Source organism: Arvicanthis niloticus, chromosome 1 (genome assembly GCF_011762505.2).
Source record: "Arvicanthis niloticus isolate mArvNil1 chromosome 1, mArvNil1.pat.X, whole genome shotgun sequence".
NCBI lineage: Eukaryota > Metazoa > Chordata > Mammalia > Rodentia > Muridae > Arvicanthis > Arvicanthis niloticus.
Genome location: NC_047658.1, coordinates 72,411,229 through 72,422,896, shown reverse-complemented (window position 1 = coordinate 72,422,896; position 11,668 = coordinate 72,411,229). Strand labels below are relative to the sequence as shown.

The following is an 11,668-nucleotide window of genomic DNA, read 5'->3' as shown; positions in this document are numbered from 1 at the left end:
TCTTTCTCTGTCAGACAGTTTTATTGTAATTCTTTGTTTTGAATTTTCAGTTTTACAATTGAACTTTTGTCTTCTAATGAAGTCTATTCATGATTCTATAGTTTCCTCTTGTAGTTAATGCCTTTTTATATTCTTATGTTCTTTCAGAAAGGATTCTTCTGGCAGATGACCTACAGCAAAACATTAGGCAGAGATCCCAAATTGCAGATCTCCATTGAGTGCACACCCTCCCCCAACCCTGAGCTGAGGGAGCTTCACAGAAAAGGTGGAGGAAAACTTATAAGAGCCAGAGAAGTTAAGGACACCAGAAGAATATGCTCCACAAAATAAACTAAACAGGGCTCATAGGGGCTCACAGAGACTGAATCAGGAACCATGGAGACTGCATGGGTACGTGCTGGTTCCTTGGCAAATCTTATGGTTGTTAGCTTGATAGTTTTGTTTTGCATGCACACATGTGCACACATGCATGCATGCACACACACACAAACATACATACATATGATTTGTATTTAGATAAGAATTTTGGTCACATTGGATTAGAAATTAATCATACTCTACTCGGGTCTTATCTAACCACAATTATCATTTTTGCCCTATTTCAAAATAATGCCACATACTTAATTCATATATATATATATATATATATATATACATTTTGCACTATAAGATGTGTAAACAAGCATGTACTTTCACACAGTCTGTGCATTTGGTAACCCTGAACTCATAGAATGAGAGTGTTATACTAATTATACATCCTTAAAACAAATAGTTGTCAGCACTTGTGCATATATGCTCACATACAAGTCAATGTTTTTTATGTAAAGTATCAATGGCTATTCATGTTGCACACAATATGCCTAAAATGGATGTTAAAAATAATTTAACAGAAAATGTAAGTATAAGTGTAAGCTTTATGTAAATGTAAAAACACACCTTCACATGCATTCAATTAAACCTGTCTTTGTGCTGCTGTAAACAGACAAGAGAGGAAAGTTAGGAGTTAACTCTTCTATCTTTAGCCTCCGGTCTCACAGGGAGTCAGTGGAGTCATTGTGAATGTGAGGCAGTTTGGATATAGAAAGAGGAAAAGAACCAGAGCTTGGGGGAACAGACAGACCACACAGTTCTTTAAATAGATCCTGACATGAGATCTCTAAACAAGGCTTAATCCCATGGGCTTGTAAGAAATTCTTTAGTCATAGCCAGCTTGTTCAGAGACACAGCAGTTATCCGGGTGAGTTACTCCTTTTGCCTCATGCATCCTTTTTCTTCAAGAATAAAAAGGGCAAAACGATGCATTATATAAAAGTCCTGGCTTGATGGAGCACCCTGTCTAGAAATCCAAGTCTACTGTACTACACTCTGAGATTAGAAGTATCTTGGCCTCCTCTGTGTCAGACCTAAAAATGTAAGAAGGTGCCCTCCAGCAACAGACAGATTGTGACCTCCCATGCTCTGCACTTAGGTTCCAATATTCCACGATGAGATTCAAAAGTTCATCAACCTTCACTAATGTTTTACAAGCATATAACTTTATTTCATCTCCTATTGTGTGGTATTATTATACAGTATGCTAATACTGATTGTATCTTGTAGAAATAAGAAAAATGTATATTATAAATGAATAGAGGAATGATGAGTATGGGTCAAGAAGAAAATTATATGCTTTTTTTCCTCCTGTCTAAGAAATGCACAGCTCCATGTCTCAAACCAAAACAAGATGATAAACTGTTCTTTTCATAATGCAATTCTTTCACATGCAACAAAAATGACAAAGGATCAGCAAACACCTGTCCATTAAGCATAGCTTACACTCATAACTCTCGATGTGTTCAAGTCCTAAAAATGAAAGAGAAACAGAAAGGAATTTCTAAAAGTGAGGATGATAGACTATAGAACATGAAGAAAGAGTTGAAAGAAAACTGACACCTATTGAGGATCACATCTCCCAGACCAAATATAGCTTTTATGTTGTTTCTATTGTTCTATTGTTTCTCTAATAAATGAGCACTGAGAGGATAAAGTCAGGACAAACAGAATAGATTAAAAAACACTAAGGCATGTCTCTTAACATGGGTGTTCTGTATCTGAAAAAATTCAGATAAAGGGGAAAGAGAGAAACTGGATGTCCAGTTAAGCTGAACAACATAAAGCTGTGTAAAGTAATGATCCTTCTACTAAGATTAATGGGAAGCCAATAAAAATGTAATCTCAAGTCAATGGTTGTACATCCCTAAAATCCCAGTGTTCTGGTGTATGAGGCCAAATAAGTTATATAACATAAATCCAGATCCTATTGAGGTAGTAGGGGGAGAGAGGAGAGAAAGAAGAGAATAAAAGGAGGGAATGAAGGGAGGGAAGGAAGGAGAGAGGGAGGGAGGGAGACAAAGAGAGAGAGAAGGAGAGAGAAAGGAAGGAACAAAGGAAGGAAGGAACAAAGGAAGGAAGGGAAGAAGGGAGAGAGGGAGAGAGGGAGAGAGGGAGAATTCAAGAGAAAACAATGTATTCCCAGAGACAGTAAAAGCCCAACCAAGAGCCTATTACAGAAGATTCAATCCAGGGAAATACTAAGAATACTGAGTCCAAATTCTCTGATTTAGTATATTGTTTAAACACCCTGAATTTCAGCCTTTGACGTATCAGTTCAACAATTTGCTTGACACAGCTGGGGCAGGATTCTCAACTATTTGTTGCCAACAAAGACAGTATTGTTAGTCCAAGAGTGATGTACTCTGACAATACTTTTATATATGATCACTGACAGATTATTTAATGACTCTGAAATTTTATTGTTTTTCATGGTAAATGACATAGAAGTTTTTCATAGGTTAAAAACAAACAACTTAAAGGGACTTTAGTGAAGGGTCTCAAAATCCAATAATCCTTCTCCAACAGTTACTCAGCTATAACTAGGCATGCTGGGAAGTTGTATCTTTAGCCAACAAATATCTAGTCAACTGTGGGAGTGGGGGTGGGGCAAAATGAATATGATCTAAGTATGCTTGTTTAAATCATTCTTAATCTTGGTGGCTGTTCCAACAAACTGAGAGTGACATACAATGGCCAGGAGGAGGTAAGTATGCCCATTCTTGTTTAATCAGAAAATATGGTACTGTTTGAGGAGATTGAATCTGGTAAACAGAAGCAAAGCAGAGGCCCTGACCTGGAGATGATGTGCCATCTGAACTGCCACTGGGTGCTTCATAGGATTATTTGAGCAATCTCATGATGATTAACTAGGAAGGTAGATAAGCTTTGTGGTGTAGAGAAGACTTCTAAAATCTGAGCCCCACTGCACTCAGCTATTATAAATGAAGGGGACTAGGAAAAATGAGGCCTATTTCATCTTGAAGAAGCCCTTTTAGGATTCTTGAGGCCTATAAAATGAAACATTTGTTAGACTGCAAACAAAGAGACAGTAAGGATACTGTTTTCACCTGAAGGTTTCTGTTATGAGTGAGGTAAAAAGTGAGACTCTCAAAAGACTAAGAAAAAAGATGTTGGGTAAGAACTAAGTCACATGTCACCTATGCTTTAACGTTTTTTGTGACAAGTTGCATTTCTTGAAGAACATGGAGAATGGAAATATGAAACCTCCGGGATGGGAGACAGGGTACCTTCTAGAATGTACCAGAGACCTGGGAGGTGAGAGACTCTCAGGACTCAAAAGGAGTGACCTTAAATAAAATACCAAACAGTGGGGAGAGGGACACATAAGGTCTACCCCCAGCAGAAAGATAGGGTCCCAAGTGAAGAAATTGGGCTGCCATCCCATAGTCAAAACCTTGACCCAGAATTGTTCCTGTCTAAAAGAACTGCAGGAACAAAAATGGAAAAGAGACTTGGGGAAAGGAGGTTCAGTGACCAGCCCAAATTGGGATCCATCTCAAGGGGAGGCTCCAAGGCCTGACACTTACAGACAGGAGCCTAGCATGACTGTCCTCCAAGAAGCCCAACAAGCAGCTGGCTGACCTAGACAGATAAAGATACTTACACCCAACTAATGGGCTGAAGATGGGGACTCCTGAGGTTGAAGTAGAAAAAAGCTGGAAGAAGCTGAGGAGGGTGACCCCATAGGAAGACCAGCAGTCTCAACTAACCCAAACCCCAGGGAGCTCCCAGAGACTGAGCCACCAACCAGAAGCATACAGTAGCTGATATGAGGTCCACAGCACATATACAGCAGAGGACTGCCTAGTCTGGACTCAGTAAGAGAAGATGCTCTTAACCCTCAAGAGACTTGAGGCCCCAGGGAGTGGGGAGGTTTGGCAGGTGGGGACATCCTCTTGGAGACAGTGGGGAGGAGAGATGGGATGTTTAACTGTGGGATGACAAACCAGTGGGTGAGTAACAACTGGGTTGTAAAAAAAAAGTAATAAAAAAATAAAAGAATAAAATAAAAGGGGTAAGAGAAAACTATTTTTTATATTAGAAGGCTAGCTGATAAATTATGAAACTAACAAATCAACTATCAGAACAAATAAATAAAAAATAAAAAAGAATGGATTACTCACAAAACATAAGATATTCATGTTCTAAGATTTTCATAAAATACACTATGTATAATTATAAATACACAGAGGGTTCCTCTTTTTCCTTAGGCTAGAATCAAGATGAAAACTGCTAAATAACCAAAGATAATATGAGAATAAATCACTATAATTCCTTATTTCATGCCTCTTTCCTACCATGAGCTACCACTGCCCAAATGACTCATCACAGAGATAAAGGAAGACCAAGTAATTTGTCAAAGAGAAAATGACAAATTTGACTATAACTAATTTGTCATACTTGACTTTACTTAGCAGATTCTACTTCCAGGAAAATAGTTTGTCTTTAGAAAATAATTGCCCTTGATTCTGACATGTTCTAATATTTTAAATGTTATGTACTAAAAAGTATTAAGTAGCATCATTTTTGTTACAAAACATTATTTATTATAAAAATAATTTTACTACAATTTACTATTGAATAAAGTTGTGATATTACACAAGTGGATATAATCATCTATGTCTTAGCTGTTATAATCCTCAAGAGCAAAGTAACTTCACCACAGAGAAAATATGACACATTCTCTTATTTTGGCTTCAAGGAATAGCTCTTTCCACTATACATTTTTCATCTTGCTTGGAATCTCAAGACTAGAGAATTATCAATTCTGGGTTTCCTTCCCATTATGTGTCATGTAGGTTGTGACAGTGACTGGAAATATTACCATCCTATATATAATATGAATTGACCACAACCTGCATGGGCCTATGTACTTCTCCTGGCCATGCTGGCTATCACTGACCTGGTCCTATCCTCCTCCACACAACCTAAAATGCTGATCATACTCTAGCTTCATGATCATGAGATTGAATATCATGTCTGCCTCATCCAGGTGTTCTTCATACATGCCTTTTCTTCTGTGGAGTCTGGAGTGCTCATGGCCATGGCCTTGGACCGCTATGTGGCTATCTGCTTCCCACTCCGACATTTCAGCATCCTGACCACATCTGTAGTCATCAAACTGGGGGCAGCTGTGATGGTGAGAGGGCTGCTGTGGGTGAGCCCCTTCTGCTTCATGAGCTCCAGGATGCCCTTCTGCCCCAACAAGGTCATTCCCCAGTCCTACTGTGAGCACATGGCTGTGCTCAAGTTGGTATGTGCTGATACCAGAACCAATCGTGGATATGGACTCTTTGTGGCTTTCTCTGTGGTTGGCTTTGACAAAATTGTCATCAGTGTATCTTATGTGATGATTCTTAGAGCTGTGCTGAGGTTGCCCTCAGGTGAAGCTCACCTCAAATCTTTTGGTACATGTGCTTCTCATATTGGTGTCATCTTAACCTTATATATCCCAGCCCTTTTCACACTCCTCACCCACCACTTTGGCCACCATGTGCCCTGAGTTGTGCACATCATGTTTGTCTATCTTCCAGTTCCTCCCATGCTCAATCCCAGCATATACAGAGTTAGCACCAGACAGATCAGGGACAGGATTACACCAAGGTTTGTAGAAAATGTCCTTGAACCATGGATCACAGCATCTCATACCATCATAAGAACAGATGACAAACTGTTCTCATGTTCTTTCCTACCACCACAAAGCCATCCCTATTAGAACAAATAGCCTTCAACTGAAAACCTTCCAGACCAAATAAGAATGAATTTTATGCTAGCCACAGCCAGGGAACTGAGAGATGTGATGTATAATACATACTTAGTTGACATATATCCCTCATGAAAGGATTTACTTGTCATCCATTAAATCAGTAAATATTTTACCAGATCACCATGGTTTAAATTAGATGGTCAGACAGTCTGAAAAGAATATAGACATCACATCAAGCAGCTAAAACTGTACATATTTCTTCCATCTGAGAATCTCTTTATTGAAATTAAATACGCATGGTTCCACTCATGCAGTGACTCCATTAAAAATGAATAAACTGTATAACTGAGACCAATAAATATTATTTTTTAAAAAAGAAATGGTGCCTATTCTGGTCTTATAAATGGTAGTTATTTATCAGATATATACAAGTGAGAAAGGTATGAAATAGAGTGCTTGGCAGTCACAGACATGAGTCATGAGAGTTCTTTTTTTTTTCTTTTTTTTATTGGATATTTTATTACATTTCAGATGCCATCCCACCCCCCAGAAAACCCCTACCCCCTACCCCCTGCCCCCTTTTTCTTTTTGCATTTATACACTTTTTAAAAATGTTAATCAAAGGCTTTATAAGTTTGGTAATGCTCAATCAGAAGTGTAACCTAATACCCAGCCCAGATATAGGCGCACGGCTTGGGCGCCCGCTGCAAGAGGGCTGCAGTGCCCTTCTCTTCGAGTTCGAATCCCGCTGTCTCTCCCTCTTCCCGTGTGACTCTCTCGCTGAGTCTCATGGGGAAAAAAAAACGTCATGAGAGTCCTAAAAGGAATAGGAAAAATTATTTCAGACAATGATCCAGCAGAGCCTAATACACTAACTATGTTTTGAGGAGCTTGGGTTAGCTTACAGAATATAGAGAGATCACTCACTGTTTCCACCAAGAAATTCCAAGTGAGACCAGAAGAGACATACTGATGTAATTCTGAAACCTTGGGTTCCAGGAGAGGGAAAAAAGAACATGAGATGGAACTGACCCCAGATCAAGGATTCTGAGAAAGCATCCTGTCTCTCTGTCTCTGTCTCTCTTTCTCTGTCTTTATCTCTCCTCTTTATGTTGTTTCTTCCTCTTTCTCCTCCCTCTGATCTCTCTCCTCTCTTCCTCATCATTATCTCCTTTCCATTCTAGTTTATTGATTTTCTGTTATGTGCCTGTGTGTGTGTGTGTGTGTGTGTGTGTGTGTGTGTGTGTGTGTGTGTGTGTGTGTGTGTGTGGGAGGTATATTCAAGCCTTTTCAAAAGTATAGTGAAAAACGAATTTCTTACTCTGGGTATAATTGCCTATTGGGTTGCAAAATTTAACCATGGTTTATGCAGCATTTACTCTAACAGATTTCCACCTAAAAGTGCCACATTTGAAGTGGCTTATTCTTTATTTAATACATCTAGATTTGCAGATTATGAATATTTATACTAGACTAAACTAGGTATAGCCAAACTTCATTATGATCAATTTATAAAACTGTTGGTTTATAGACATATGATTAGTAGTTTCCTGTTCTTATATTTTCATACTCACTTGACAGTCACAATTTTGTGACTGTCTGTGACCTACGTCAAAATAATATGTTTACTGCTTGGTTAGTTTGTGCAAAGGAAAGTTCCCCCCTCAGATTCTAGTATCACAATCATCTTCTGATACCACTATTGTGAATAATCACCCTCACTATGTACCACATACATCTGCATCTGTGTTTTTCCAGTGTAGGAAGTATCCCAACTCTGGGTCTATTTATCTACTTATCACTTTTATTAGTTTACCCAGGAACAAGTTTCCACATGACATTTTCTTACATAGTTACTTATGATGACTTTCCACACACACCTTTCCCCCTCTCTCTTTATGCATAAAATAAAATAAATCTTAAAAAACATTAGGCATTACACAGGTAGTGCTGTTGTTGGAGAAACTCTACCTAGTATTTAGTACAGATTCTTGCTCCTATACCAACTTGCTCTGCTCAAATCTTTTTCCTCCTATTGCTTTAGTTTTGTACTCTCAAAGTCATTCCCGTCATTCTGCTCAGTCTCAACCACCTGGTTCTTCCCACCATTGAACCACTGCTGGGGGCCAGATAGGGCTCAAGGTCCTTTGGAGTCCTGTGGATGAAACAAGGAGTGATAATCATCTGTTTCCTATTAGAATCATGCTTAGTAATGGACTGGCACGAGGGTTCCAAGGGTCCCTAAAATCAGAGCCAGGCGCCTGACAGATTCACCATAGAGCTGTGTACCCAGAAGTTCCAGACATTCAGATGCAAAATGCTTTGCTTACTATACCTGCATGCACCTTATGAAAGAGGATACTGGTGTGGTTTTGAGCTACCTACTCTGAGGGGTGTGCAAGCCAGAAGCTGTGATACTAATAAATTCCCTAGCTTGTGTCATCGGCACTTGCAGCCCTCCTAACACCACCTTTTTTAAAACATGTTTTTCTAATTCTCTCATATACTACTATAATTTCCCTTCCCTCATCTCCTCTCAGCCACTCCTCCCACCTCCAATTTTCTCCACATCTGTTCTTCTCAGTTTCCCTCCAAAAATTGGTAAACCTCCCAGGGATATCAATTAAACATATATCAAGATGCAATAAGACTAGGTACCTCCCCTCATATTAAGGCTGGACAAGGCAACCCAGTAGAAGAAAAAGAGTCCCATAAGTAGGCGAAGCATCAGAAACAGCCCCTGCTTCTTCTGTTAGGAGTTCTACAAGAAGACAAAGCTACACAAATTTCATATAAAACTACTTCTGCAAGATTGCCTAGTAAGGGCTCACCATGCTCTTTCAGACAAAGCCTCAGGAATCTTTGACATGAAAGGGTATCAGGTTGAGAACTGTGCTTTAATGCATTAACTTTATCATGATTTTACTAGAAATAAAACTTTTTCCTTAGAACAATGCATATAAGAATTTACAGTCTAGATTTTCCAAGGAATACATTAACACATTTATTTTCATTGAAGAGGAAGAAATCTAAAACTACACTGCTAAGCATTACTTTGAGTCAGAATATAAAAGCTAGAAATTACTAGTCTATATGAAAAACACAAACAGTGGAAAATTTGTCTTGCTTCTGCATTTCACAGCAATGTTTACATCTGTGTGTTAGATACAACATAATTTTGATTAATTCTAAAGGTTAAGTAAGAAGATCTCAATTCAGTACCCATACCTACAGTGTACAACATTATAGCTATATTCAACTGTGATTTCAAAATTAAACAAATAATTTATGTAAAAGTAGGAATACAAATAGTCCTACCCTGCATACTATCTACCCCCTGCAATACACACACACACACACGCACACACACACACACGCACACGCACACACACACACACACACACACACGCACACACACACACACCAGCCAGTGGAAATGTCTTAATCATTAGGAAGACTGATAATTTAAATCCGGCTCTGATTCATTTTGGAGACTTATTCGTTTCTTCTATTCTATCATTTCTACTAATGTTAAGATAAGACAGTAGACTAATTTTATAGTATTAGAATGAAACAAACTACCATTCAGTTGACCCATAGCAATAAGCAAGCAAATCTGTACACAATAACAACAAGGATAATCTCCACACTAATGGATTTCTGTGGGTGTCAAACTAAAAACCTGTAGTCCCAGCTCAGTCATTAAAGATCGCCCCTTCCAGATTTAGTTTGAATATGAATTGCTTTACAGGCTCAAGTGTCCAAGGCCTATTCTCCAGGTAGTAGTAATAATTTACATATAAAACATGGCTGTCTAAGTCAGTCACTGGGATCCTGTCCTTGTAGCTAGTGTCCTTCCTTGGTCCCTTCCTGTCTTTCCCTTTCTACTTCCTGTTCACCAGTTGGTAAGATGCTATTCTCCACCAAATGCTTCTGCCATATTTCGGCCTCACTCAAGGTCCTCAACAATGGGACCTGCTGAGTAAGAACCAAGTAAACCTTTCCTCTCTTAAAGTATTTTTTTATTTATTTATAAATTTGTCACTGTGATGGAACAGTAATGAGCACACAGATGCCTAAAAGTTTAACCTCCACTTTTAAAATATATTTTCTAATGTTCTATTGATAGCTAACCCATTCTTATTTTCTTATCATAGCCACTTGTGACTACAAAGAATAAGAGAATAAGAATTCTTTCTCATTCTTCCCTTAGGGTAACAGATAAAATGAATGACTCAATCAAGTCCTATCTTCATCCCAAGATCAATTGGATTAGCCAGCAGGGCACTGAGCAACCAATTTGCCCAGGAAACAGAACTGAGGAAATGTTTATAAAATAGTTTTTCTTAATTATATGGCTAAATATTAGTGAAGGCCGAAGGCTGAACAGCAGGGCACTGTTGTAGCAGGGCCCGTTATGACTTTACCTTTCTAAGAGAAAAACTGTCCTTTAAGGACATATTTCCATGATTGTTTTTATTTATTATCTATATTTTCTTTATAATTTGTATGCCTTTGTGAACTGCGTGCTTTTGTATGTAAGTGTATATACAGTTTAAAAACATAAACATATGAATGAATTGATGGTCATGATTTACTCTCAGAGTCAGTGACTCTTCTATTTTATTCTTATTCTTTAATCAAAAACACAAAACATCAAAATAAATAGATTTACACAAAGTGACAAATGTCTGAGGTGTGTGAAGTATACACAAGGCCTCAATCTCACACCACGTATACATGCATTAAAGTATCACACTGTGCTTCACAGTTTTTTACACTCATCATTTATCACACTCTATTGCTGAAGACACCACATATCTGACTTGTGAAACAGAGAAATCTATAAGTTGTGATCTTAAACTTTCATTCCTCTTGACTAGCTTTCATTTATCTAGAAGATGCTAGGCACAATCTACTCTTCTGTGTACTCTATCAGCAACGACAATGACTACCTTGACAAGCTATGCTCACTGGTACAATAGTGGTTCAATGCTATCGGCGTAACTGACTGCTTTCTGTTCATATATAAGGTCTTCTCCAATAGAGAGAACACAGGCCTAGCAGCATTACTGGGACCAAAAACCTGTGGCTAGGTATGTTATAGGTCCTATGGGAGAACCCAAAATTATTCTGCTAGTGGACATAGTATTAAAATGACTCCTAACTATTATTGCTATACTCATAGGTTAGAGCATCCATCAACTCTCCTCAGAAATGTTTATACTTACATTATACTGAAATTAAAAGAAATTTTAATTTGTCAAAGTTTGTCAGCATTCAAAGAATAAGATTACAGAGTACTGAGTCATAAATAGGATATCTCAATAACATCCTTCCCCACAAGACTCTGAGATTATCACAGATGTATGGAAATATTGTTGAGCCAGTGGTGATGATGGATAACTACAGGGAAACAGATTTTTTTTCGTAGACACAGCAATGCTCATAAGAACTCACAGTGAGTGTGTGTGACAGAATGCACAGGAATCAGCACATCTCTATGGAGAGCACACTGTGTATGAATTCTTTGGTTTCCTTTTTTATCATTCAGAACTCTGGGGAACC

The 11,668-nt window shown here is 38.3% G+C and overlaps 1 pseudogene; it reads left to right on the top strand.

The window, feature by feature from the left end:
* The first annotated feature begins 5,237 nt into the window (after positions 1 to 5,237).
* On the top strand, positions 5,238 to 6,109 carry LOC117713137 (olfactory receptor 52R1-like; annotated as a pseudogene).
* The last annotated feature ends 5,559 nt before the right edge of the window (positions 6,110 to 11,668 follow it).